This window comes from Carcharodon carcharias, chromosome 13 (assembly GCF_017639515.1).
Source record: "Carcharodon carcharias isolate sCarCar2 chromosome 13, sCarCar2.pri, whole genome shotgun sequence".
In the NCBI taxonomy this organism is placed as follows: Eukaryota; Metazoa; Chordata; class Chondrichthyes; order Lamniformes; family Lamnidae; genus Carcharodon; species Carcharodon carcharias.
In genome coordinates, this window is record NC_054479.1 from 94,097,163 (window position 1) to 94,122,263 (window position 25,101).

Here is a 25,101-nt window from a genome sequence, read left to right on the forward strand (position 1 = left end):
GACGGCAAATGTTGCTACTCTTTGTGATGTTTCCTCAGCCCTGCAACTATCCAGGCCACAATGCATCCAGTTCAGATACCTCTGCACTCTCCACACTCATAACATGCCATGTGGCATTCCTGAGGCCATCTGGCCAGCCTGTCTGCAAGTGTGTTTAATGTTTGGGGCTCATCTTGATGCTTTTCCACCTCACCAATGCTCTTCTCCTTAGGGTCTTGGAGGGTGAGCGACTTATGAGGCTGGGGGGGGAAAGGGATGAAAGGTTGAACTGAATGTACACTAACTGATGCACTGTCCTCGTTGTTAATTTCAGCATCACCACCAGAGCGACCTGCACCTCAACCCTGCAGCCTCCCCTCCACACCTGAGAGCCAACAAGTGCAACTTGCAGCACATCATTTCAGCCAGGCAGGCACCAGCGTAGACACACACACCTCGATGGGGACTTTACCATCCATAAGACCAGAAGACCATATGACATAGGAGCAGAAATTAGGCCATTCGGCCCATCGAGTCTGCTCCACCATTCAATCATGGCTGATAAGTTTCTCATCCCCATTCTCCCCCCTTCTCCCTGTAACCTTTGTCCCCTTACCAATCAAGAACCTATCTAGCTCAGTCTTAAATACACTCAATGACCTGGCCTCCACAGCCTTCTGTGGCAATGAATTCCATAGATTCACCACTCTGGCTAAAGAAGTTTCTCCTCATCTCTGTTCTAAAAGGTCTTCCCTTTACTCGGGTCCTAGTCTCTCCTACTAATGGAAACATCTTCCCCACGTCCATTCTATCCAGGCCTTTCAGTATTCTGTAAGTTTCAATCAGATTCCCCCTCATCCTTCTAAACTCCATCGAGTATAGACCCAGAATCTTCAAACATTCCTCATATGTTCAGCCTTTCATTCCTGGGATTGTTCTCGTGAACCTCCTCTGGACCCTGTCCAGGGCCAGCACATCCTTCCTGAGATATGGGGCCCAAAATTGCTCACAATATTCTAAATGTGGTCTGACAGTGGAGAGGGCACATCACGATCGCTGGAGGAGATGTTAGGGGCAGAGACTGCTGATGGCGCCAGCAGCCGGAAGGCTGCAGGGGACGAGGCACATGCTGAGTCCGGTACTGATGATGTGCCTCTGGAGTTGTCCCCAATGCAGCAGCTGCAGGACAGGCAGCAGGAAATGCGTTTTCATCTGGCAGGGTTGCATGAGGGAATGCTTCAGTTGCTCTCTGCGATGGAGAAGTCTAGGCAGAGTGCATGTGAAGGTTTGGCCCTCAGGACAGAGCTTCAGGCTTCCTCCTATGAGAGATTGGCGACTCTCATAGAGAGGGGCTTCAACTAAATGGAATATTTCATGATTGGGATATGCTGTGACCTGCAAGCCCTCACAGCGGTATTGGCCAGGGGTGGTCATTTCCAATGTGGGAAATGTTGTGGACACCAAGCGTCGGCACTCGGTGCCCATGCATCTGTGGTGAGCACGGAGGTCGAAAGGGACCTCATGTCGGCGCAGCAGCTGCCTGTTGTTGCTGCGAGCTTCTCTCAGGGTGCTCCGGATGAGGCCAACAGCTCCTCCGCCCCTCTGCCAGTCAACGTTCCTTCTGTTGAGGCTGTGACAACTGGGGAGGTGCCAGTTCTGAAACTGGCCACTCCCTTCCAGGTGTAGCCATCACAGGCTCCACGAGCCAGAGGACGTCCGCCAAGATCATTGAGGCCAATACGACAGCAGAGTTAGCAGGCTGTCTCAGATGCCACTCCGAGCAATGGGGCACCTAGATGTAGCACCCGAAAATGTAGGCATAAGGCAGTTTAGGCATTCCACGGGTATGTCACTGGTGATTTTGCGTTGGCCTTAGAATGGGGACCCACATTTTTGTGATTGCAAAAAAGTGCTGTGTGCTTTTCTTCTGGACAAAATAAAGTCCACCTTTGTAACCATGGCTGAGGGTCTTTTGTTTGTGGTGGATTTTTCTTTTTCACATATTTATCATGAGTGTTTGAGTGGACATTGATGTTTCTGTACTGAGCCCTTATTTGCAACTGAGCAGATGGAAGATGTAGCACCTAAGTGCCAAATGTGGAAGCGCCAGGCAATGCTGTTCCTGCTGATCCATGTGTGTGGAGCTGGCTGAAGGTTCTCTGGATTAAATTGTCCCGGGTATCCCTGCCTCCTTGGTGTAAATGTGGGTCTTCGTTCTGCCCCTCATCATCACCCTGTGCTTCCTCATCCTCTGAGACACTGCTGGATTCATCATTTGCAGCCTCATCCAGGGTGTCAAGTTCTTCATCCTCAACTGCATCCCCCCTTTCCAGCGCAAGATTGTGGAGAGCACAGCAGACTACCACTATCAGAGAGACACGATCTGGGGGGTACTGGAGTGCACCCCCTGAGCAGTCCAGGCAACGGAAGCACATCTTGAGAGGAGATGGCTCTCTTCACCACAGCCCTTGTGGTGCCTTGGCTCCTATTGTACCACTGCTCAGCTTCTGTTCTTGGACAGCGGAGAGGCGTCATGAGCCACCTTCACAGGGGATAGCCCTTGTCACCCAGCAGCCAACCATCCAGCCAACCGAGCCAGAGCACTGAAGAGCCCCGGCACCTGGGAGTGTCTGAGGATGTAGGCATCGTGGAAGCTGCCTGGGTACCTTGCACAGACTTGTAGAATCAGCATCCTGTGATCACACACTACCTGCATGTTTATGGAGTAGAAGCCCTTCCTGTTGACAAAGGCACCGGGCTCACCTGCTGGCGCCTTGATGGCAATCCATAGCACCCTCAACATGGGGGAAGCCAGCAATGGCCGCAAAGCCTCTGGCTCACTGTGCCTGACTTGCCTGGTCGCAGTGGAAGTGGATGAAGATGGATACCCATCTGAACAAAGCGTCAGTGACCTGCTTGACACAAGTGTAGACAGCTGATTGGGAAACATCACGAAGATCACCCACCGAGCCCTGGAAGGAGCCAGATGCAGAGAAGTGGAGGGCAACTGTGAGTTTCAGAGTCACTGGCATGGGGTGTCCACCCACACAGTTAGGGGAGATCTCAGGGCCAATCATCTGACAGATATAGTTGACTGTCTCCCTTGAGAGTTGGAGCCTCCTTCAGCACTGCACCTCAGTCATATTGAGGTAGCTGCTTCTCCGCCTGTATATCCTGGCAGCAGGATAGTGGCGTCTTCTGTGGCCCCTTGCACCTTGGACAACCTCTTGGCCCTGTGCCCCTTGTGCCTGCGCCTGGCCTCCCAAAGGTGGCTCCCCTGGAGGCTGATTGTCCTGTCCTGGCCTCCTCCTTATTCTATCCCTCCCTTCCTCCTCAGGGGAGCTGCCTCCAGTGGAGAGGTCAGAACCCATATCCCCAGGCTAAATGGAGGCCTCCGGAAAGCTGCAGGCCTGAGAAAGATTACTGTCTGCAGAGTGGTTTCAAAATACACAAGAAGCTCTTGGAAATCGATGAGAATTGCTAACAATAACACAGGCAACTTTTAAACACTTTCAGCAATTAAAACTTTGTGTAAAATGTGAACAACCTCTCTGAGTCCACATATCCCAACATTGCATGAGTTGGGCCTGTGTTCCGACCCGAAGTTCGCACGGGCCCCTCAAAATCCAGGACAATTGGCAAGTTAAGGGCCTTAACGAGCTCTTCAATTAATGGCGGGTGAACACCCCGCTACTGAGCGTGCCCGCCGACCAAAATATCGCGATGCCGCGCACTGACATCGGCACGCTTGCGCGACATTTTAAGCGCTGACATGTGGGCTCCGGCACCCGCATGTCAGCCGGAAAATTCTGCCCTCAGTGTTTTGCAAGGAGTCAGATCCTCAAAGTATATGTAGTCTGTCAATACCCTGGAAAACTAGTTTGAATTTAGTGGGCATATATGGGCTGGGATGTACTAGCAATGCCCCCACCCCCACCATGGTGGGAGTATTTGTGGGAGCCCCATATCACTTCCATGGGGGAGACATCGATGCAATTTAAGTGCCATCAGGCCAGTGTAGGGCCTTCCATGTAACCAAGTCTCCAGTGGGGTTGAGATTCCACTCCCAAGAGCTGCCAACCAATCAGTGGCCAGCAGTTCTCCACTGCTAGCAGATTCACTGGCAGCCATGGCTGCTGCCGGTAATACATCAAAGCCCAGCCCCAGAATCACTGCTGGATCCCTACACACCGCTGGGTGGGATTGGGGTCACAAGGGGGGTGTTGCTGGAGAGGGGGGAGGCAACGGAGTCAGAGGAAAGGGTATGGGGAGGCTTTCAGTGCCCCACCTTCCTGATGATAAGTTCCTTGATTGGGCACTGAGTGTCTGACAATGAGGGACCCACCCTACGAGGCACGGACAGACCCAGTAGGATTTGCTGGGTGGCCATTGGGAGCACAGGAGAAATGTGCGAGCCCCATATAATCCCCGAGTCACCAGTAAATTCCATTGGGCTCAGGGAGAATTTGGTGTCGAGTTGTTAATTTATGAGCCTAATTGGCATCCCGCTGCTGGCAGGTGGTGTTCCCACATCATGCCCTTCCAGCCCCAAATTAATTGGGGACAGTTTTCCCAATGCCAGGAATCCGATGTGGGTACTCCTGCCCGATTCTCCAGAGCCTCCACTATTATGCCCACCCCAGCGGGCTAAAAAAAAATTCCACCCATGGTTTTGAAATGTATATTCAAGAGCAATACTAACTCGTACTAAATGCCACTTTGACGCAGTTAGTAGCACTCTTGCTGCTAAGTCAGAAAGCTATAGATTCAAGCCCCAGTCCAGGGGTTTGAACACAAACGCTACCATCTCAGAGCAGTACTGAGAAAATGTTGCATTGTCAGAGGTGCCACGTTTCTGGCAACCAAGGCCTCAATTCCCTGTTCCTTTGTAGGCAAAATGTTCTCTGCTACTATTTGAAGAGGAGCAGAAAGTTCTCTTGGTGAACCTGGCCCATAACTAACCCTCACTGACACCATGAAAAACTGATCAGTTGCTCATAATTCCATTAGCTGTTTGTGGGTCCTTGCAGTAAACAAATTGGCTGCTGCATCCACCTACAAAACAACAGCGTACCCTTAAAGGTAATGCGTTGGCTGTGAAATTGTTTGGGGATGTTCTGCGGATGTGAAGCGGTAATGTAAATGTATGGCCTTTCATACCATTTATTTATCATCAAAATGTTGGTATTCAAATGGGACCTGACACTGACCCTAGATCTGCAAATAAAGCCTCAGAATTTGGGGTCCACACTTTGATTTTTATTTATATTTCCCATGTTACCATATTCTCCTCTTTGCCTGGCAGAACAAGCTCGAGGGGCTGTATGGCCTCCTCCAGGTCCCATGTTTCCTGTAAACTGTTTTCTTTGGCGATGACACTAGCTGTACGTATGAATCAAAAATATTGTTGAGGTTTAACCCATGACATCACCGCTGAAGAAACATAAAGAGGCGACAGTGAGACACATGTGACAATGACACTGAAGGGACTGGGGTTTACAATTTAAACTTTCAAACATTAGCATTTTAACATGATATCAATTCTTAGTGGAATTTAACAAGATTGCTGTCAGCCATTCAGGTTCAAAATTTACTTTAATGAGGTCTCTGTCCATGATTTCAGTATCGATCTTTTGCACCTGCGTGTTACAAAGAACCACAATAATCCTCATGTTGAGTAAAACAAGCCGTGGGCTGAGTGTAGGGGCAGAGCGAGTGAGAGATAGCAAGGATGAGATGAATTCTAATCATCTTTAACCTTCATGCTATTCTTTTTAGTATTTTGGTTTTTCTTAGGGATCATTTGAAATGGTCAGAATTGTCTACACCAGAACATGTTTTTCTTTCCAATGCCTGCAATCTTACCCAGAGGACCCAATTAAATGCCTGTGTTGGCAGTCCCTAACTCACTTATTAGACTTATTGTTTATAATGGAAAAAGTCGATACATTCTGTTCTATATTGGGCTTCGTCACAGTTGGAAAGTGAGATCTGTCTTTCAATATGCATTAACAGTTTAAACCGAGTCTGTATCATCTACAGAGGTGATTCAATAATCCCATGCTCCTACTGAAAGAGTGTGCCCAACTAGAGCATGGGTTGCAAATAGGAACACAGGAACAGAGATAGGCAGTTTGATGTCTCGCATCCGTTCTGCCATTCTAATAGAGCATGCTTAATCTGCACCTCAACCCAATTTATTCACCCCTCGATATCCTTACACAAGTGAAAATCTATTAGTCTCAGTCTTGAAAGTGTCAACTGACAAAGCAGGATAATTCCAGTCCAACCAATTACCATCCCATCAGTCTACACTGGATCATCAGCAAAGTGATGGAAGGGGTTGACGACAGTGCTATCATGCAGCAATTACTCAGCAATATTCTGCTCAATGATGTTCAGTTTGGGTTCTGCCAGGACCACATGGCTCCAGACTCATTCCATCCTTGGGCCAAAAGTAGATAAAAGAACTGAATTCCAGAGGCGAGGTGAGAGTGATTGTGAGTTCAAAAAGCCCCAGTAAAATTGAAGTCAATAAAAATAATGGAGAAATCTCTCCACTGGCTGCTCTCATTGCTAGGACAAAGGAAGATAGTTGTGGTTGTTGGAGGTCAATCATCTCAGCCCCAGGACATCACTGCAGGAGTTCCTCAGGGTAGTGTTCCAGGCCCAACCATCTTCAGCTGCTTTACCAATGACCTTCCATTCATAAGGTCAGAAGTGGGGATGTTTGCTGATGACTACACAGTTTTCAGTCCTATTTGTAACTCTTCAACTAATGAACCGCATGCATCAAGACCTGGACAATATTTAGGCTTGGCTCAATAAGTAGCAAGTGACATTCATGCCACACAAATGCCAGGCAATGACTAACTGCAACAAAAGAGAATGTAACCATCTCCTCTTGACAGTTAATGGTATTAACATTGCTGTATCCTCCATCATCAATATCTTGGGAGTTCTTTGACCAGCCTCACAAATACTGTGGCTATGGGTGTTTGGGGACCAGGATCTCCTGGTCCTACATGCTTTGGAACTTGGACAACCCACAGCAGGTACCTCAAATCACAGGATCACAGTGCAGAAGAGGCCCTTCGGCCCATCGAGTCTGCACTGGAGAATGCTACCAGTGGTGCCTTCGCAAGATCCTCTAAATTCAGTGGCAGGAAAGGCAGTCCAACAGCAGAGTCCTCTCCCAAACCAACATACCCAACATCGAGGTGCTAATCACTCAAAACCAGCTCCGTTGGGCAGCACATGTTGCTCATGTGCCTGACACTGGACCTTCTGAAACAATTGCTCTACTTGGAATGCAGCTGTAGACACCCAGAAGGGCAATGGAAATGTTTTAGGAATGTCCTCGCAGCATCCCTGAAGAGATGCAACAACACCGTTGACTTGTGGGAGTCCCTGGCCTGCGATCGACGAAAGTGGAGAAGGTTCATTCGGGAAGGCGTTGAACACATCGAGAGACTTCAGCGGGAACACGCAGAGGCAAGGCTGAAGTGTCGGAGAGAACACACAAAGCTCCAAACTGCACATCTACCTGACCCTTCAAGCACCACCTGCTCCCGTGCGGCAGAGTGTGCAGATCACATTTTGGACTTAACAACGACCTCGGAACCCATTGAATCAGAGTGGAAGAAAGTCATCCTCAATCCTGAAGGATTTCTTAAGAAGAAGTTGGAGGCTGGGAATTCTGTAGCGAGCAACTTATTTCCTATCTCTGTGAAATCTTCCACCATCTACAAGGTACAAGCCAGGAGTGTAATGGAATACTCTCCACTTGTCTGGATGAGTGCGGCTCCAACAACACTCAAGAAGCTTGGTACCATCCAGGACAAAACAGCCTGCTTGATTGGCACCCCATACAGCATCTCAAACATTCACTCTCTTCACTATCGGTGCACAGTGGCAGCAGTGTGTACCATCTATAAGTTGAACTGCAGAACTTGCCAAGACTCCTTGGACAGCACCTTCCAAGCCCACAGCCTCTCCCATCTATAAGAATACATAAGCCACATAACATCCTGACTTGGAAATATATTTCTGTTCCTTCACTGTCGCTGGGTCAAAATCCTGGAACTCCTTCCCTAACAGCACTGTAGGTGTACTTGCACCACAGGGATTGCAGCGTTTCAAGAAGGCAGCTCACTATCACCTTCTCAAGGGCAGTAAGGGATGGCAACAAAAGCTAGCTTGGCCATGGATGTCAATATTCCGTGGAAAGATTTAAAAAACTATCCACAACCTTTTTGGGGAACTTCCAAATTTCTACTGCACTTTGTTTGGTAAACTTCTTGATTTCACTCCTGAATGGCCTGGTTCTAATTTTCAGTTTATGTCCCGTTGTCCTGGGTTCCCATATTAGGGGAAATAGATTCTACCTTTGAAACCTTTATCATTTTAAACACCTGGAGATCTCAATCTTCTAAACTCAAAGCAATACAAGCCAAGTTTATGCACCTCTGTGCTCATAAATGACTCCTTTCAGCCCCAGTATTGCTACATTGTAGTCCCAATTTGCTTTGGCCTCTCTTCTTGTGAGTGCAGATCCCCAAAGGGATTGCCGCATCACCATTGATATATTTACTGGACAGGACAGTTAGCACAGAGCGGAACGTATTTCCTTACTGTAGTATAGATATCAAAACAATGGTTGTCCTGTTCTATTCAGTCCATGAAAAGCTATTACTTTCTTCAGATGACTCACTGAAGACAGAGATAAAAATAGAAAATTCTGGAAACACTCAGCAGGTCAGGCAGCATCAATGGAGAGAGAAACTGGTTTAACATTTCAGGCTGCTGACCTTTCACCAAAAGACAGAGGGGTTATGTGTGAAATTAGAAAATTCCTGATAGGTGAGAACAGCTGAACAGCTAGCATATAAATGACAACATCAGGATATATGAGAAGCTAAATGATTGTTGTGTTAGTATACATTTGTAAAAGCTTGGCCAAAATTCAATTCCTATGCAAGTGTTTCTGTTGATCAATGTTGTGAGTTTTTGTGCATTAGTAGTAATCAAATACCACTTTAGTGCTTTCATAAGGCAACTTTGGGCATGGTATTTTGGTATTTTAATAATTTTGCACTCAGCTTATTTTTAAAGTGCGCTTGAATCCTGAGAACAAAAAAAAACTACAAGCCCGGGAGCTCTGTAATAAGAAGAATGAATGCCGGAGATACACAGCAGATCTGTGGCATCTCTAAATAGAAAAGACAGGTTGGCATTTCAAATGAAGGGGTAAATGTTCCAATACTGCACTGTCAGGGAGCTGCGGGAGTACTAGCTTGGAAATTGGGGATGTGCAGACTGCCATATTTTTCCCTCCATGAAAGTTAACGGACAAGTGTGTCCAGGCTATTTCTAAAATGCACTGCTGTTAGATAGAACTGCTTGGGGTCCCACACCTTAAGTGGTAGTATTCTTTACAAATTGATGGAATCACTGCACTTCCTAAATTATTTTCAATTCAGCCATGTCCCCAGCTGATATTATGCTCATCTGGGGGCTATATGGATGACAAACTTTTGTAGTTTTTGAAGAGTTGGCTATCACAATGGCACATCTGTACTATCAGGGCAGACTTCCCATCCCTAACTCCACCTATACACCAGTGCTGGACAGTAAGAGTACACCTCTGATGGAGATCAGCAAACATAAGGTCTTCACCAGACCTCCTGGGAGGAGGAGGGGAGAATTAAAAATGCAGTTAGTTTTTACAAGTCTTCAGGCCTGAGGTGAGATAGCCAAATCAGTGGCAATTGAGGAGCAATATTGTGTTGTTCGCCCACAGGGCCTTCCACTGTGGAAACTGGCCTGAGATCAACAAAAGTCAATTGATTTGAACATTTTACAAGCAACCAAAAGAGGAGAAATCCAACCCCATAGTCTGAGCTGCATGTGAACCAGATTCATCGAACTTTTTTTTTGGGAAGATATACTTTATTCAAAACATATCTGAAAGAACATTACAAAACATTTTAAAATGGCCATCACAAAAAGTGCAATCATATTCAGGTTTTCAGCATAAATCATGAGGTGCTTCAATACAATCATTGAACATTACAGACAGTCAGACAATGCAATGGTATTTAAATTATCTACATAAATCATGTTGCACTCTGAGGTGCTTCAACACAATTGTGATACATGTAGTATTCATTGCATATATTCAATGTGAGTCACATAGCCTAAGGGGTCTATACAATTCCCAGCCCCTCGGTGCCCTCTGGCAGAAAGGTCTTGGACAGCGACCTTTCCCCACTGCGCCTTTGCGGTGGCTGCCCCGAGCTTTAGTGTGTCACTCAGCACATAGTCCTGGACCTTGGAATGTGCCAGTCTGCAACACTCGGTTGGGGACAACTCTTTGCACTGGAAGACCAACAAGTTTCGGGCAGACCAAAGAGCATCTCTCACTGAGTTGATGATCCTCCAGCTGCAGTTGATGTTTGTCTCAGTGTGTGTCCCTGGGAACAGCCCGTAGAGCACAGAGTCCTGTGTCACGAAACTGCTTGGGATGAACCTCGACAAAAACCACTGCATCTCTCTCCAGACTTTCTTTGCAAAGGCACATTCCACAGGAGCTGGACAACAGTCTCTTCCCCACCACAGCCACCTCGAGGGCAACGTGCAGAGGGGGTGAGACTCCTGACGTGTTGGAAGGATCTGACAGGGAGGGCCTTTCTCACCACCAGTCAAGCTACATCTTGGTGCTTGTTGGAAAGTTCAGGCAATGAGGCATTCTGCCAAATGACTTTGACAGTCTGCTTGGGGAACCATCCGACAGGATCCACCCTCTCCTTTTCTGCAGGGTCTCTAGGACGTTACATGCCTGATGGTCTTGTGGTCAAAAGTGTTTCTCTACATAAATGTTTCCACAAGGGACAGGTGGTCCAACTACTTGGAGCATTCTGTGATAGCATGGCCAGACCCATCCTTCGCAACACCAGGGACAGGTAGAACCTCAGCACATAGTGGCACTTGGTGTTGGACATCGATTCAAGGAGTTTAAAGGGCAATTGTGTTAGCCAACAGCATACTAGCAAGCATATTCCATTGACTGTCTTGAGTCTCTTGAAGGTGAAACTGCCCTTTGGGATAAAGAAAGCAATTTTGCCATTTGTAGAAAGGAAGTAGGTTGGTCTGATTGAAGCAGTTTTCTAAACGGTTCTGAGGGCCCAGTATTATAAGCACACGATCATTGTGCAAAATAATTAGATAAAAACAAAAAAACTGCGGATGCTGGAAATCCAAAACAAAAGCAGAATTACCTGGAAAAACTCAGCAGGTCTGGCATCATCGGCGGAGAAGAAAAGAGTTGACGTTTCGAGTCCTCGAAGGGTCATGAGGACTCGAAACGTCAACTGTTTTCTTCTCCGTCGATGCTGCCAGACCTGCTGAGTTTTTACAGGTAATTCTGTTTTTGTTTTGCAAAATAATTAGGTTGCAGTTAATGCGTCAGCTCTGCACAGAGTTGAATAGAGCTCCGCCCTCGTTGTATTGGAATTTCATACATAACCAGTAATGCAAGTCAACAGACAGGTTTCATGTAAGCAAGGACAATGTGCTGGTCCCATTATAGCCAGCAACATGTAATGAGGTTCCACATGATAATCCTGTAAATTTATTTGGCAGGTTTTCTTTAAGTGGAAATATTAGTCGATAAAGCAATTACTATGTGCAAAATAGCTAAACAAATTCAAAGCCTGTTTTTTTATCAATGACCCCACTTCAAACAACCAACCAAAAGTCTTTAAAATCTTCAAAGGGACTAATTCACTAATTGTACTCTGCGAGCTGGTGGGGAAAGTATGAGCAGGGATGGACTGGAGATAGGGCTATACTCTAGCACTGATTCTTTGACCAGCACTTTCTTCAGGCTAGGAGTGCAAATTCCATGCAGCCTTCAATTTTTATCTAAAATTGGCTGATATTCTTTAAATCTAAAATACAGGTCACAAATTGATTTCACCTTGTCTTTCTGAATCAGATCATATGGGAATTGGTTACTTTTGATCATTTATAAAGAACTATGTGAGTTAATACTTAATAGAAAGTATTGTTACCTGGTGTTTGCTAGCACTTTAAAGAAATAAAAGTAAATTGTTATTCATGTCAGTCAAATGAACTTCTGATGTTTATTTTCATTGTTTAGAAAATTAAATTGCTTTTTACTTATGACAAATACTTCAACCAAGCCTTTGGCATTGAGTCTGTTATCAGTCATATTGTGATTCATTTGACAACAAACATTTGATTAGCTGCTCAAAGTGACTTATTCCCTTCGATACATTGCCAGATTGGCACACACATGTTTGCAGTAATTTTACAAGAGCCAGCCATTATGTTCTTATTCCATATTATGAGACCAAAAGAAATATTGATGTAAGTTTAGTGAAGTTCTGAGAGGCATCGCACCCAGTTAGCACACATTAGAAAATAGTGGGTCCTTGGCGTACAATTTTTCATCCACCCATGTCAATTTAAGTTCTAAAGAGGTCAGGGCTCTGAGAATTTTAAAATAGAAACTATGGCTGTTTTCTAATAATGATACTGGCTGTATGCAAGTTCCTTCCATCAGTCTCAAAACATTTACCTCAGATTAGAACATTGCCCATAATCTTAAATTTTATACAGGAGGCACCCCGCCATGGCTCAGCAAGTAAATGCGCCATTGGATAAAATTAGAATGTTAGTGATAGATGAGGTGAATTGAAAGTACTGTGGCAAATGGATTTCAATGTAGGCAAGTGTGAGACTTTGGACCTAATGAGGATATATCTTTCTATATGATGAAAAGCTAGAAACAATGGAGGTCCAGAAAAAAAGGCTAAGGATTCATGAACACGGATCATTATTGGCAAGGGCCAAAATAAATGAGAAAAAGCAATGGAATGCTGGCCTTTATCTCTAGAGGAGTAGAATACGAGGGATTAGAAATCATGTTGCAGTCATGCAAAACCCTAGTTATAACCACACCTGGAGTACTGTGAACAGTTACGGGAACTACGCTTTAGGAAGAATGCATTGGTCCTCGAGGGAGTGTAGTGTAGATTCACTAGAATGATAAAAGCAAAATACTGCAGATGCTGGAAATCTAGAACAAAAACAAATATAACTGGAAAAACTCAGCAAGTCTGACAGCATCTGTGGAGAGGGATACAGTTGATGTTTTGAATCCGTATGACCATCCATCAGAACTAAGACATATAGATTTTCTATGTCTTAGTTCTGATGGAGGGTCATACGGACTCGAAAAGTCAACTGTATCCCTCTTCGCAGATGCTGTCAGATCTGCTGAGTTTTTCAGGTATTTTTACTAGAATGATGCTTGGTTTTCATGATATTAAGGGGAACAGATAGGAACAGAGAAAGTATTTCTGCTTGTTAGAAAATCCAGGGCTAGGCAACATAATCTAACAATTAGAGCTGGACCTTTCAGGAGTGAAGTAAGGAAACAATTCTACACAAAAAGGGGGGAGAAGTTAAGTACTTTGTTTCCCAAACAATTGGTTATGCTAATCAGTTGTTAATTTTAGATCTATAATTAATAGATTTCTGTTAACCCAAACTAGTGAGTTATATGGGCAAAGGCAGGTATAAGGAGTTGGATCACAGATCATGGTCTCATTGAAGAAGTTGGTAAGCAAAATTAGAGCAAATGGAATGGGGATAATATACTGTCATGAATTGAGAATTGGTTAATGGACAGAAAACCAGAGAGTTGGAAAAACGGGTCAGGTTGGCAGGAAGTGACTAATGGGGTACCACAAGGTTCAATGCTTGGGCCGTAGCTATTCACAATCTACATCAATGATTTGGATATGGGGACCAAATGTAATATTTCCAAATTTGCTGATGATATAAAACTAGATAGGAATCTGAGTTGTGAGAAAGATGTGAAGAGGCTTCAAGAGGATTTAGGCAGGCTATGTGAATGGACAAGAACTTGGCAGATGAAATATAATGTGGAAAAATGTGAAGTTATCCACTTTGATAGGAAAAACAGAAATGCAGGGCATTTCTTAGATGGTGAGCGATTGGGAAGTGTTGATATCTGAAGGGGCCTGCGTGTCCTTGTTCATAATTCACTGAAAATAAACATGCAGATGCAGCAAGCAATAAGGAAGGCAAATGGTATGTTGGCCTCTATTGCAAAATGATTTGAGTAGAGAAATAAAGAAGCCTTGCTGCAATCGTATAGAGCCTTGGTGAGATCGCACCTAGAGTATTATGAAAGCTTTGGTTTCCTTACCTAAGGAAGGATATGCTTGTTATGAAGGAAGTGCAATGAAGGTTCACCAGAGTGACCCCTGGGATGGCAGGACTGGCTTGTGAGGAGAGATTGAGAAGATTGGGCCTGTACCCTCCAGAGTTTAGAAGAATGAGAGGTGATCACACTGAAGCAAACAGCATTCTTACAGGGCTCAACAGGGTAGATGAAGGAAGGAAATTTCCCTTGGTAGGGGCCTCTAGAACCAGGCGTCACAGTCTCAGAATAAGGGATAGGCCATTTAGGACCAATATGAGGAGGAATCTCTTCACTCAGAGGGTGGCAAATCTTTGGAATTTTCTGCCCCAGAGGGCTGTGGGGGCTCAATCACTGAGCATATTCAAGATAGTGATTGATAGCTTTCTAGATTTTAAAGATAGCAAGGGATTTGGGGATAGTGCGGGAAAATGATGTTGAGGTAACAGATTAGCCATCATCTAGTTGAACGGTTAAATGGCCTACTTCTGCTCCTATTTCCTATGTTCCTATAATTGGTTGAACAGACACAAGGTGCTAAACGGCCTACTCCTGTTCCTGTGTTCTCATGTGATTCAATGCCAAGGGCACTGTGTACGGATATGGCAAAAACAGGAGTAAAGGCATTAGCGGAGTGGGCTCGAGAAGGACTGGAGGCAAGCAATGTTGCAGAGATGAAATCAGGCAATCTTAATGATGGATAGGATGTGTTGTTTGAAGCTTGGTATGTTAGCTGAACACATATCACATTAATGTCCGTCTGGCTAGTATTTGCTGTGAAGTTATTTACACATAGATCTATCTGGATGTATTAATGTAAATTCACCAATCGCATAGTCGCTGCAGGGAGCTGAGGGAGTCCGAGTTAGCCAATCACTGGCCTGTGCTTCCTTTATATGCAGCTCCCCGCTGGGATTGCAGGCTCTGTAAATTTTTGCTGCTCAGCGTGAGGTTCGAAAGCACTGTGAACAGTGCAGCAATAAAAGCAACTTTTACAAAGGAAAATGAGGCAAAAGATATCCTTATAATAACTACACTGATAGAAAACATGCCCCGAACCCTTACATGCGAGTACAGTGAGTTTGCAGCAGTCTGATTTGTGTATTGCCCTCATTAGTTATTTATTTCACGTGGGGCTCATTAAATTGGATATTGAGCAGCTAAAGTTTTACATAGAGCAATACAACAATGTCTAAAATCACACAGGGCTAGTAGGCTGGGTTAGCATTAAAAATACAGTTAAACTTCTATCAAAATCAGTTTATAACCTCAAGCCACCACTTATACATTACAGCATGATAATACTTTGATTAACAGAGTTTAATAGACAGTTAAAAGTGAGAGCCAGAGATTATATCCAATAGTATTCCTGAGAGGCAAAGCTGAATAGCCCTCCTAAACTGGTGCTGGGGTCGTGATGTGCTATTAACCCATGCCCACAGTGCCCGATGCAAGGCAGCATCCAAACACCATGCTGCCTCCTCATTTAAATGATTGCAATGTGCTAAATGATCTGTGAAGTGACTTGCACACTTCAGCAGGAGGCTCAATTCCGTGAGAGTCTAACACCGCTTAAACCTAGCCTGCACCTCTTAAAGGGGATGTGCATTATGATTGGGGTAGATGCTGAAGGAGATTAGGAAAGAGAGCCTGACCTCCAAAAAGAGCAATTAAGAATGCAACAGGGGAAGAAAGCAGGCTCCACGGATCTCCAGATCACTGGAGGCCTTAGTGCAGGAGGTGGAGAGGAGAGATGCCCTTCTTCCTCAGGGAGCCAGGGGGCCCTCCAAAGAGAAATTGTGATAGCACAGGGACTGGATAACCATCAACGTCAATGCCTGTAGTCTAGCCTCGAGTGTCTGGATGCATTGCCACAAGAAGTCAATGGTCAAGGTCAGTGATTGCAACTTCAAATGCCATATCCCACCAACTGAATTACATACCTCAGATATTGCTCAGGGCACCACACTCCCATCACTCACCTACCAACAATCTCTCTCAATCAGGACTCATACCTAATGTTCATAGCTTCATCTCAGCCTCACATACTTAGCATTGCTGTAAGCCTCACACCCACAACTCACAGCTTTCACACACTTCCAGCTATTCAATTCTGGCAACATCACCCAAAACACATTCCAGCACACTCATTGACACACTTCCCTCTCTCTTGCAGCACAAGGTGAACCATAACTGGAGGCAGCAGGAGCTAACAGTTAGGAAGAGATGGTGCTCACCATTACTGAAGCAGCTGTGACTAAGGTCATGGCCAGCTATGGAAGTGAAACCATTGAAGATGAAGGTAGGATCACACTTAATCCATTTTCTCACATCCCATTTCTCCATCAAGAGATTCCACAATTTCTTCTGATTTACAAGTTGCAGATACTGCAAGGATGCTGTCAGCCCTTCTCCCCTCGCCTTGTGCACTCTTCCTATTAGACACTCGAGAACTGCAACTAGCCAGGCAGTGATGAAAGAACAGGAAGGTAGTGTCTTCAAAACAGTGATGAAGAAGAAGCAGCGTCATTTGCTCTCAAGCTCACACCCAGCAGCTCAGATACTGACACTGCACATACTTTAGAGGATAGCTTAGAGGTGGAATCTGCTTGTGGGGCAACACCAATGAAGGGCAGCCAGCAGCCAGGGTGGGGGACAAGGCTAGCAAAGGTGCCAGCCAGCAGGAGTGTGAGACCACACACAGGTTCTGCAGTAGAGAGATCTACTTTGATGGGTGCAGAAGAAGGTTGATGAGCATGTACGCTGAAATGCTTAATGTGTTGGCAGCCTGCCAGAAAGCCTATGGTCAGTGCCAAGGAACATGGAGGAGTCTGGCAGCAACTTGACACAGGGTTCTGTGCAGAGATTGGAACCCATCCTCTCCAGTGTGGAAGCGGTGGCCAATTCTGTGACAACCCACCCATCGATGCAGTGCCTGATGACTTATGTCTCAGCTTCCATTGCACCAAGAGCAGAAGCCACACAATGAGTGCTGCAGTGGAAACTCAGACTGAAGTCACAAAAGCTCAGACTGCTGCCATTACAACTGCTAATACCAATGTGCAAAGGGTGTTGCAGGATGTCACAGCAGTCCAGCAAAACTGACTTCCAATACATTGCTAGGATTGATGAGGTGCTGCCCCATCGGAGTGGCAGCGGTACCGATAAGCATGAACTTGCTGTCCTTGAGAGCATTTGTCCTCCCACCATTGCCACTTCACCAGTGCCCTTGCTGTTGCTGGTCAGCCAACCCAACCTGTTGTCACCCATGCCCAAAATGCAGTCTGATGCTGGACCACTGAGAGACAGAGCTGCTCAAGGTCATTCTCCAGGGCCATCTGCAATCGCCCCCACTGAAAATCATAGCCTTCCACTAGTCAATCACTGGGGGTAGCATTGCATAGGAGTACAAGGACAGGCAAAAGCCCATGGAAAACAGGCATTAAGAGAATGCTCAGGAGTGATAAGTTTACTTTTATATGCAATATTGGATGGTTTGGTTTCTAAATTTGCTTTGGAATGTTTGTTTGGTAGTGGCTTTTATTTTAACACTGTGGCCAATAACATTGTGATCAAAAATAAGGCAGGGACTGTTGGTGAACGAGGACCTGGTGATGTGTTCATTGAAATCAAATCTAGATCAGGCAATCACAGACAGCCCAATCAGAAAGGAAACATGGAATAAAAACAAGAAGAGCTGGAAAAACACAGACAGCCTGGCAGCATCTGTGGAGAGACAAACAGTTAATGTTTTGGGTAAAATCTGACTCTTCTTCTGTTTTTATTTCAGATCTCCAACATCCAGAGTATTTTGCTTTTATTTTACAGCAAGGAAAAGTGTTGGTCGCATCCTCCCCTCCTCCTCCTCAACTGGTTTCCGCACAGCTAGTGGCAAGTGTTGGCCTCACCATGGCACGGTGTGCAGGCCTTGTCTAATCTTGACATAAGTTCTGCCAAGAATAGCAGTGTTCTTCCAGGGTGGTTCCAGGCAGCAGAAGTGTTGTTTAAACACAACAATGGCCTGCTCAATTAGATTCCTTTAAATGCATGGCTTTTGTTGTACGCTATCCATATGTGTGAGGATTGAGGACTGGAGTCACAAGCCAGTGGTCAGCCCTTTTTGTTCAGTAGCCACCCTCTGATTTTTGTGATGGCTCATCTCCAGATGCTACAGTGGGCTTCTGCAGTATGAAGGCATCATGACTCCTGCAAGGATACTGGGCATTGACCTACATGATTCACTGAGTATGGTTACACAGCAGCTGGATGTTGGGGGGGTGAAATCACTTTCAGTTACAATACATCTCAGAATTGACATGTGACACCCACAAAGCAATGTATGTTTGATCAATGGCACCCGGCAACAGCAATCCTCTCAAATCCACTCTGCCTGTTTTTCTCTGGCAATTGGGATAGAAATGTATTCAGCTCTCCGGGAATACCAAGGTTCACGACTTGCCTTATATCCCAGTGGACATCAAAGTGGGAGATACGGAAAATAGCACCTTCTCCAGCTTGGAAGGAATCATCATAAAAGTTAAAGACACTTGCAATGCTGTCCACACATTGCTCTGAAAATGTAGTTATAGCTGCAGCAGATGGCAGATTTCATTGAGGATATCTGTAGTGAAGCAGAGATATCTGACATGCTGTTCTTTACTGAGGTTCAGGCAGGAGAACATCCTGAGTGGATATGGCCTCCTGGTGAGAGCTCTTTTCCCACTCCACTCACTCAGCAGCTTGAGCTGGATCACCTCTGCTTATTCTCCCTGTCATGCTACAGTCCAGAGGGATGCAAACTACTGCACCCATGCCTGACAGCAAGTGATCTGTGCAGGATTCTTGAAGTCAGGACCAAGCCCTTCAGCACGTGCCACACTGCTCCCGTAGTAACTAATGCTCAGCAAGAGTAATGCAAACCATCAAGCACATCTATAAACTCAGCACATGTAAGTATAAACCAATCAGCAACTAACTTGAAAGTAGCTGAAGATTCCTTCAAATAGCACTGTTAGGGGGTCCCTCTTGCTGCTGAATTCATGTTTGGCTCTGTGAGGTTAAGAGATGGCATTAGCTGGAGTTTTGAGCATTGCACAGTGGTCCACCTCATGATCTGTCTACTCTACAAGCTCCCTGCACCTCTCCTAACATCCAACCCAAGGTGGCCTTCAGCATTGCTTGCACCAGAAGTATTTGTGCATGGTGAATGCCATTTTGGAACCAAAACTGTCCCAGTATTACATAAAATATGGACACTAAGCAAATGGTATTTGCAGCATTACTCTTTATAGTACACCAATCTGCAGTCTTGAGGCTACATGGCAATTCTACCAGGCAGCTCAATCATGTTTGTGTCAGTGCTTTATATTCAGTAATTTGACCTGTTTGAACCTGTGAGCCTGGAGTTTGAAAGACCTGTTCTTGGCAACATTGTCTCATGGCTTACACAGATAAAAGCCTTGACACCCTCACTATAGTGGGGATTTTTTTTGATGCACCTCTATTGGCACAAGTCTTCATGAGAAACTGGTTATGGTTCAGAGATAAGACTATAACATTTGCTTGCCACTGGTAAGGTGCTATGCTGACACCAGGGTCTGTGAAATTGCCACTTACATGTTTCATTAATATTGAAAGCAATCCACTTTAATATATTATTAATGGAAACCTACAGTACCTACCACAGTCTACCTGCTTATACTTGACAATATACTTGATAAGAAATAGAGAGTGTAGCAGGTTTTCAAAAATGCACAATTTGCTGTGAAACTCAAACTATTGTCAAGGGCATTTTTTTAAGAATTTCTTTTTTTGATGATGTTAGCTGAGGGAGAAATGTTAGCCATGATAACTTGCTGCCCTTGCTTGAGTAGTTCCAGTGAAAGTTGAGGAAGAGAGAAGTTCAATTTAAGGTCTCAACCATAGGGCAATGTCTTCAATACTGCAGCACCTTCTCAAGTGTTACGTCCTAGAGCAGCAATCCACAGCTAGATTGTTGTTCCTGATCGATGAAGTTGCACTTGTCAAAGTGGTGCATGATTTGCAACCCAGAGGTCCTGATTTCCAATCACATCATAGCAACTGAAATTTTAAAAAGTCTGTCAATGTCTTACTAATTACATTGTTAAGGTTTAATGACAACTACATTGTTAAACAGAACAGATGGAAATGGGTTTGTACTCGAAAGAGTTACAGTGTTAAACAGGTGATGGATATTTGTGCACCTACAAATGCGGATAGGCTTGGCCTAAATAGCCAAGTGGTTATGATACTGGGTCTGTAAGATCAAGAGTTCAAATCTCACAATGGCAAACTATGAAACAATGTAACTTCATCTGAAACAGTTGGAAACGGGTTTGTACTCGAAAGAGTTACATCTTAGCTTGGCCTAAATAGCCAAGTGGTTATGGTACTGGGTTTGTAACCCCAAGATCAAGAGTTCAAATCTCACAATGGCAAAACAATGTAACTTCATCTGAAACAGATGGAAACGGGTTTGTACTCGAAAGAGTTACAAATGGGGATAGGCTTGGCCTAAATAGCCAAGTGGTTATGGTACTGGGCTTGTAACCTCAAGAGTTCAAACCTCACAATGGCAAACTATGAAACAATGTAACTTCATCTGAAACAGATGGAAACATGTTTGTACTCGAAAGAGTTACATTGTTAAACAGAACAGATGGAAACGTGTTTGTACTCGAAAGAGTTACATTGTTGAACAGATGGAAATGTGTTTGTACTCAAAAGAGTTACAAATGGGGATAGGCTTGGCCTAAATGGCCAAGTGGTTATGGTACTGGGCTTGTAACCCCAAGATCAAGAGTTCAAATCTCACAATAGCAAACTATGAAACAATGTAACTTCATCTGAATAGGAACAGATGGAAATGTGTTTGTACTCGAAAGAGTTACATCTTCTTAACACTTGGCCTAAATAGCCAAGTGGTTATGGTACTGGGTCTGTAAGATCAAGAGTTCAAATCTCACAATGGCAAACTATGAAACAATGTAACTTCATCTGAAACAGTTGGAAACGGGTTTGTACTCGAAAGAGTTACATCTTAGCTTGGCCTAAATAGCCAAGTGGTTATGGTACTGGGTTTGTAACCCCAAGATCAAGAGTTCAAATCTCACAATGGCAAAACAATGTAACTTCATCTGAAACAGATGGAAACGGGTTTGTACTCGAAAGAGTTACAAATGGGGATAGGCTTGGCCTAAATAGCCAAGTGGTTATGGTACTGGGTTTGTAACCCCAAGATCAAGAGTTCAAATCTCACAATGGCAAAACAATGTAACTTCATCTGAAACAGATGGAAACGGGTTTGTACTCGAAAGAGTTACAAATGGGGATAGGCTTGGCCTAAATAGCCAAGTGGTTATGGTACTGGGCTTGTAACCTCAAGAGTTCAAACCTCACAATGGCAAACTATGAAACAATGTAACTTCATCTGAAACAGATGGAAACATGTTTGTACTCGAAAGAGTTACATTGTTAAACAGAACAGATGGAAACGTGTTTGTACTTGAAAGAGTTACATTGTTGAACAGATGGAAATGTGTTTGTACTCAAAAGAGTTACAAATGGGGATAGGCTTGGCCTAAATGGCCAAGTGGTTATGGTACTGGGCTTGTAACCCCAAGATCAAGAGTTCAAATCTCACAATAGCAAACTATGAAACAATGTAACTTCATCTGAATAGGAACAGATGGAAATGTGTTTGTACTCGAAAGAGTTACATCTTCTTAACACTTGGCCTAAATAGCCAAGTGGTTATGGTACTGGGTTTTAAAGCTTGGCCTAAATAGCCAAGTGGTTATGGTACTGGGTTTGTAGCCCCAAGATCAAGAGTTCAAATCTCACAATGGCAAACTATGAAACAATGTAACTAAGCTTGGCCTAAATAGCCAAGTGGTTATGGTACTGGGTTTGTAACCCCAAGATCAAGAGTTCAAATCTCACAATGGCAAAACAATGTAACTTCATCTGAAACAGATGGAAACGGGTTTGTACTCGAAAGAGTTACAAATGGGGATAGGCTTGGCCTAAATAGCCAAGTGGTTATGGTACTGGGCTTGTGGCTTGGCCTAAATAGCCAAGTGGTTATGGTACTGGGTTTGTAACCCCAAGATCAAGAGTTCAAATCTCACAATGGCAAACTATGAAACAATGTAACTTCATCTGAAACAGATGGAAACATGTTTGTACTCGAAAGAGTTACATTGTTAAACAGAACAGATGGAAACGTGTTTGTACTCAAAAGAGTTACAAATGGGGATAGCAGTTCAGTCCCATGGCACACTATGACTTTGATGGGTATGTTGCTGGATTAGTAACCCAGTAGCTGTGAGGTCAAATCCAACCACGGTACTTTATTTGCCTACGGCCATACTAGTCTGAAAACATCTGATCTCGGAAGCTAAGCAGACTCAGGCCTGGTTAGTATTTGGATGGGAGACCGCCTGGGAATACCAGGTGCAGTAGAAAAAAAAAGTCCTGGTATGATAGCCAAGTGGTTATGGTACTGGGCTTGTAACCCCAAGATCAAGAGTTCAAATCTCACCATGGCAAATTATGGAAAAATGTAATTTCATCTGAATAGGAACAGATGGAAATGTGTTTGTACTCGAAAAAGTTATAAATGGGGATAGTAACAAAAGAGTTAAAAATGGGGGTAGATTTAAAGGAGTTACATCTTCTTACTCTAAAGAGTTACAAATGGGGATAGCTGAGGCACTGGGGGGTCGGAGTAGTGTTGACTGTGAACTAAGCCAATAAACTCTCTCCAACAAAGAAAGCTGCTGTGTCTTAGATTTAACTTCACCAACTGGCGTGGACTCAGGTAACAGCTGCCACCAAAAGTTACCAAGGTAGATGCCAGATCACGGCAAAAACCCAAATGATTCACTAATGTCCTTCAGGACAAGGAACCTGCCCCTCTTTCCTGATCTGGCCTCCATATGACTTTGGTCCCACACTATTGTATTTGATTCTTAATAGTCTCAGGACAGCTAGGGATGGGTAATATATACTGCCCATGAAGAATAATATTGCCGGGGGGCATAAAAGTATTAGGACAGTTTTAGGAGCCAACAGAGGAGAATCAAAACTTGGAAGGAGAAAATAGAAAATGAGTATAAACTAGCAAGAAACATAAGAATAGATTATAAGGCTTTCTACACATATATTAATAGGAAAAGAGCAGTAAATGGGTCCCTTAGAAGCTGAGACATGAGAAATTAAAATGGGAATAAGGAAATGACAGGCACATTAAATTAATACTTTAAGGGGGGATTTTCTGGTCCCAGCCACTGGAAATTCCCACCCGAAGTCAACTGACCTTTTGCTGGTCCGCCAAATTTTCCATCCCACCCGTGACGATTTCTGCGGTGGACAGGACTGGAAAATCCCACACTTTGTATCTGTTTTCACAGTAAACAATATAAAAAATATAACAGAAGTGATGGAGAACCAAGATTTAATAAGAATGATGAACTTAACTTAATCAATATTAGTAAAGAAAATGTACCAGAGAAATTAATAGGACTAAAAGCCAAGAAATCCCCTGGCCCTGATGACTTACATTCTAGGGTTGTAAAAGAGGTGTCTTCAGAGATGGTGGATGCATTGGTTATGATCTTCCAAATTTCCCCAGATTCCAGAATGGTGCCAATAGATTGCAAGGTATCAAACATAAGACTATTATTTAAGAAAGGAGGGAGAGAGAAAACAGGGAACAATGGGCCAGTTAATCTGACATCAGTCATGAGGAAAATATTGAAATCCATTAGGAATGCCATGATAAAAGCAAAATACAGTGGAGGCTGGAAATCTGAAATAAGAACAGAAAATGCTGGAAAACCTCAGGAGGTCTGGCAGCATCTGTGCAGAGAGAAACAGAGTTAACGTTTTGGGTCTTTATGACTCTTCTTCAGAGCTAAAGAGAAGTAGAAATCTGATGGATTTTATACTGTTTAAGAGGGGGCGGAGCTGGTGGAGCAAAATAGAAGGTCAGGGATAGGTGGGATCCAAGGAGAGATTGACAAAGATGTCATGGACACAAGACAAAGGGGGTGTTAATGGTAGTGTTAAAAACTAAAGAAGGTGCTGATAGTGGCATGAAGGCAAGAATGCAGAATGTGCTAACAGCAGAACAAGGGTCAGCGCTCTGTGAAAACAAAACATAAAAACAAGTGACAGATAGCCCTGTGGGGGAGGGGTGTGTGTTGGGTTGGGGGGGAAGAATAAAAAAATGAACAAATAAATAAAAGAATAAAAGTTTTAATTAATAAATATATATGTGTATATATATATATATATATATGTTGAGTTAAAAAGGGGTGAGGATAGAGGAGAGAGTTCCCGGTCTGGAGTTGTTGAACTCAATATTCAGTCCAGAAGGCTGTAAAGTGCCTAGTCGGAAGATGAGGTGCTGTTCCTCCGGTTTGAATTGAGCTTCACTGGAACATTGCAGCAGGCCAAGGATGGACCTGTGGGCATGAGAGTAAGATGGTGTATTGAAATGGCAAGCAAAAGGAAGGTCTGGGTCATGCTTGCGAACAGACGAAAAGTATTCCACAAAGCAGTCGCTCAGTCTGTGTTTGGTCTTCCCAATGTAGAGGAGACTGCATTGGGAGAAGCAAATACAGTAGACCAAATTGAAGGAGGTGCAAGTGAAGCGCTGCCTCACCGGAAAGGAATGTTTTGGTGAAGAAGGAGGAGGCAAAGGGGCAGGTGTTGCACCTTCTGCAATTGCATGGGAAGGTGCTGTGGGAAGGGGGTGAGGAGTTGAAGGTGATGGGGGAGTGGACCAGGGTATCATGGAGGAATGCCATTATAACAGGGGAATAAAGGGCATTCATCAT

The 25,101-nt window shown here is 44.3% G+C and overlaps 1 pseudogene; it reads left to right on the forward strand.

Moving 5' to 3' along the window:
* The first annotated feature begins 22,614 nt into the window (after positions 1 to 22,614).
* Positions 22,615 to 22,723, forward strand: LOC121286626 (annotated as a pseudogene).
* The last annotated feature ends 2,378 nt before the right edge of the window (positions 22,724 to 25,101 follow it).